Source organism: Oncorhynchus mykiss, chromosome 24 (assembly GCF_057628025.1).
Source record: "Oncorhynchus mykiss isolate SJ-2025 chromosome 24, ASM5762802v1, whole genome shotgun sequence".
In the NCBI taxonomy this organism is placed as follows: domain Eukaryota; kingdom Metazoa; phylum Chordata; class Actinopteri; order Salmoniformes; family Salmonidae; genus Oncorhynchus; species Oncorhynchus mykiss.
The window spans coordinates 41,895,001-41,899,751 of record NC_143045.1 but is presented as its reverse complement, the minus strand read 5'-3'; positions in this window follow the sequence as shown (position 1 = coordinate 41,899,751).

The following is a 4,751-nucleotide window of genomic DNA, read 5'->3' as shown; positions in this document are numbered from 1 at the left end:
AAGTCTAAACCTGGTTCAACCCTAAGCCTGGTTCAACCCTAAGGCTGGTTCAACCCTAAACCTGGTTCAACCCTAAGCCTGGATCAACCCCAAGTCTAAGCCTGGTTCAGACCACCTTGATCTTAGAGCCCACTGACGTGTGTCTTCTTTCTTAGCTGTCCCATAGTCATCAGAGAGGAAAATCCCCACATCCTGCCTCCTTCCCTAACCCTGACTAACCCTGTACTCACTGACGATGTGGGCTCCTTGTTGTGGGTAGTCAGAGTACGGCTTGTGTGGTGTGTTTGTAATACGGTCGACCATATGTGTCACGTTCATCGCTCATAAACCATAAACAGTAGGAGCAGAGAACAGCTACGTAAAACAAACTGTTCCGCCACAACCCGCCGTTGCTACCGTTAACCGGCGTGAACAGCAACAACCACAAGGCCAGATGAAAGCAGAGCTTCTGACTGTGTGGCTCACTTATCCTGTTCTGCTCTCACAGTCCCTCTGCTACTCTGCTGTACCAAAACTGGCGACTGACAAGAGGCACAAATTGGCCTTAACGAGCTGTGTGTGTAAAACCTTAAACCACGTCGAGCAGAGCAGTTCACTCGCTATCTATCAGTACAGCCGTCTGCCATCAGGTGGTCTAAGGATAATGTAGAGACTGGCAGAGAGAGGGGGAACTGCCCAGAGCAGGGGCAGAGAGAGGGCACTGCCCAGAGCAGAGGCAGAGAGAGGGCACTGCCCAGAGTAGAGGCAGAGAGAGGGCACTGCCCAGAGCAGAGGCAGAGAGAGGGCACTGCCCAGAGTAGAGGCAGAGAGAGGGCACTGCCCAGAGCAGAGGCAGAGAGAGGGCACTGCCCAGAGTAGAGGCAGAGAGAGGGCACTGCCCAGAGCAGAGGCAGAGAGAGGGCACTGCCCAGAGTAGAGGCAGAGAGAGGGCACTGCCCAGATCACAGACAGAGAGAGGGCACTGCCCAGAGTAGAGGGAGAGAGAGGGCACTGCCCAGATCACAGACACTGCCCAGAGCAGACAGATCACAGACACTGCCCAGAGCAGAGGCAGAGAGAGGGAACTGCCCAGAGTAGAGGCAGAGAGAGGGCACTGCCCAGAGCAGAGGCAGAGAGAGGGCACTGCCCAGAGTAGAGGCAGAGAGAGGGCACTGCCCAGAGCAGAGGCAGAGAGAGGGCACTGCCCAGAGTAGAGGGAGAGAGAGGGCACTGCCCAGATCACTGACACTGCCCAGAGCAGACAGATCACAGACACTGCCCAGAGCAGAGACAGAGAGAGGGCACTGCCCAGAGTAGAGACAGAGAGAGGGCACTGCCCAGAGCAGAGACAGAGAGAGTGCACTGCCCAGAGTAGAGACAGAGAGAGGGCACTGCCCAGAGTAGAGACAGAGAGAGGGCACTGCCCAGAGTAGAGACAGAGAGAGGGCACTGTATACAAACACACCTCTGTCTGTCTGTCTGTCTGTCTGTCTGTCTGTCTGTCTGTTCACTGTTCAGCACTGCAGGCAGGATAGGGTCTGTTTACATGTAATGAAGCAGTGCGCACTGCACTACACCATTACACTACACTAGACCATTACACTACACCATTACACTACACTACACTACACTACACTACACTACACTACACTATTACACTACACTACACCATTACACTACACTACACCATTACACTACACTACACTACACTACACCATTACATTACACCATTACACTACACTATTACACTACACTACACCATTACACTACACTACACCATTACACTACACCATTACACTACACCATTACACTACACTACACCATTACACTACACCATTACACTACACTACACCATTACACTACACCATTACACTACACCATTACACTACACTACACCATTACACTACACCATTACACTACACTACACCACACTATTACACTACCCTACACCACACTATTACACTACACCATTACACTACACCATTACACTACACCATTACACTACACTACACTACACTACACTATTACACTACACTACACCATTATACTACACTACACTACACTACACTACACTATTACACTACACTACACCATTACACTACACCATTACACTACACTACACTACACTATTACACTACACCATTACACTACACTACACTACAGTACACTATTACACTACACTACACCCTTACACTACACTACACTACACTACACTACACTATTACACTACACTACACCATTACACTACACTACACTACACTACACTACACTATTACACTACACTACACCATTACACTACACCATTACACTACACTACACTACACTACACTACACTATTACACTACACTACACCATTACACTACACCATTACACTACACTACACTACACTACACTACACCATTACACTACACTACACTACACTACACTATTACACTACACTACACCATTACACTACACCATTACACTACAGTACACTACACTATTACACTACACCATTACACTACACTACACTACACTATTACACTACACCATTACACTACACCATTACACTACACTACACCACACTATTACACTACACTACACTACACTACACTATTACACTACACTATTACACTACACCATTACACTACACCATTACACTACACCACACTATTACACTACACTACACGATTACACTACACCATTACACTACACTACACTACACTACACTATTACACTACACTACACCATTACACTACACTACACTACACTATTACACTACCCTACACCACACTATTACACTACACTATACTATTACACTATTACACTACACTATTACACTATTACACTACACTAATACACTATTACACTACACTACACTACACTATACTATTACACTCCACCACACGAGTACACAACACTACACTACACTACACCATTACACTACACTACACTATTACACTGCACTACACCATTACACTACACTATTACACTACACTACACCATTACACTACACCATTACACTACACCACACTATTACACTACAGCCAACCCGTGGTACAGAAAGCTATTATTTTGAGAAAGAGAGAGAAGGTGAGCTGTGAATGGGTGGGGATGGTGTGGAGGGAATTCGTCACCCTGCGGTGGGTGAACCCAGTTCAACGGCTGATGTCACCGGGAAAAGTAGAACCAAGTTGTGGGAGGTCAGTCAATCTATAGCAGTTTTTCCTAATTTGTTAACACAAGTTTCCCGAAACTACATCTCAGTTACTCTAAACACCAAACACAAAACAGCCAGCTAAATTTCCCCCAAACAATCACAGACATCTTGCAAAATGAAACTCGGCAATCAGAATCATGTTCTCCCTGCTCAAAATGTTCCTCGGCGTACAAATGAGACACGCACACGAACATCAAATGACTTTTAACTTAGTGACAACCGAGATTACACTCAAAACACTACTATCAGAACATATTTCAGTGCAAAAAAAACTAAGATGTTGTTGTTAAACTGTATATTTTTTGTTGTGTTTTACTCAAACAAGAAACGAACACAAATGCTGAAATTGTAGTTTTATATTTCAACATGACTCAATACATGTCAAGCACACATACAGTAAAAAAAATCCCCAAATAAAGTTAATATTTAAAGACTATTTAAAGAAAGAAAAATAGTCCTATTTCTACTACTATACTGTATGTAGATAAAGCATAGATTTAGAATAGGTTAAAATACAGTCAAATAAGTCAAGAAACAAACACTCCATTGAGAAAAGTAAATCAGTCATGTCTGTTGTTTTGGTCCGGCCACAGATTTTCATCAACATCACAGGCGATATCCTCCTTAGGCCAGACCATGGGGGGAAATATCTTCTTGACATGACGCATCCACCCACTGACAGGACTCTGCTGGAATGTCGCCACAGGCCTCCTCCATGGCTTGGAGAAGGGTCCTACGTTCGTGGGGTTTGCGATTATACACCTTCCACCGACGTTGCTGACAACTCCTCAATCGGGTTGAGAAATGGTGAAACCTGGGATGGTCACGGAACCAATTGCGGACTTGAGCAGCCCGATGGAAACTCACGTTGTCCCACATTATAACATACATTTGCTGCTCGGGATCACCTGGCCCTCTCTGCTCGGGATCTGGTCCTGGGGGGATGGGTTCCTGAGGGGATGGGTTCCTGAGGGGATGGGTTCCTGGGGTGATGGGTTCCTGAGGGGATGGGTTCCTTCCTCTCCTCCTGGGGGGGATGGGTTCCTGGGGGTATGGGTTCCTTCCTCTCCTCCTGGGGGGATGGGTTCCTTCCTCTCCTCCTGGGGGGGATGGGTTCCTGGGGGTATGGGTTCCTTCCTCTCCTCCTGGGGGGATGGGACTTGTATCCAAATCCATGATTCTCTGAAATGACAGTAAATACTATAGGTCCTGTACAGTAGAGTTCGCTGGCAACATCAATGAGTCTCTAATGTCTCAAGAATGTAATACTAGTGCATTACAAACTTGATATATATTCGTACAGTTTATCCTTCACTCTTTGGGAATTCCTTTCAAACGAGACTCTGTAGATTTGCTTCATCCGGAGTTAAGGAGGTGGTTGATAAACTCACTCTGATGTTATGGAAGGTGGCTGGGTTTTAAGTAATCTGTTGTTGTATTTCCTGCATTAGTTTTTGTGTGTAAACAGTTGTGAAAAACTGTAAATTATTTTTGCTCTCAAACATTCAGACCAGGGGAATTCAGACTGTCTGAGTTCGCCCGGTCTGTTTCCATTTATTTCTGAGCCCCCCCC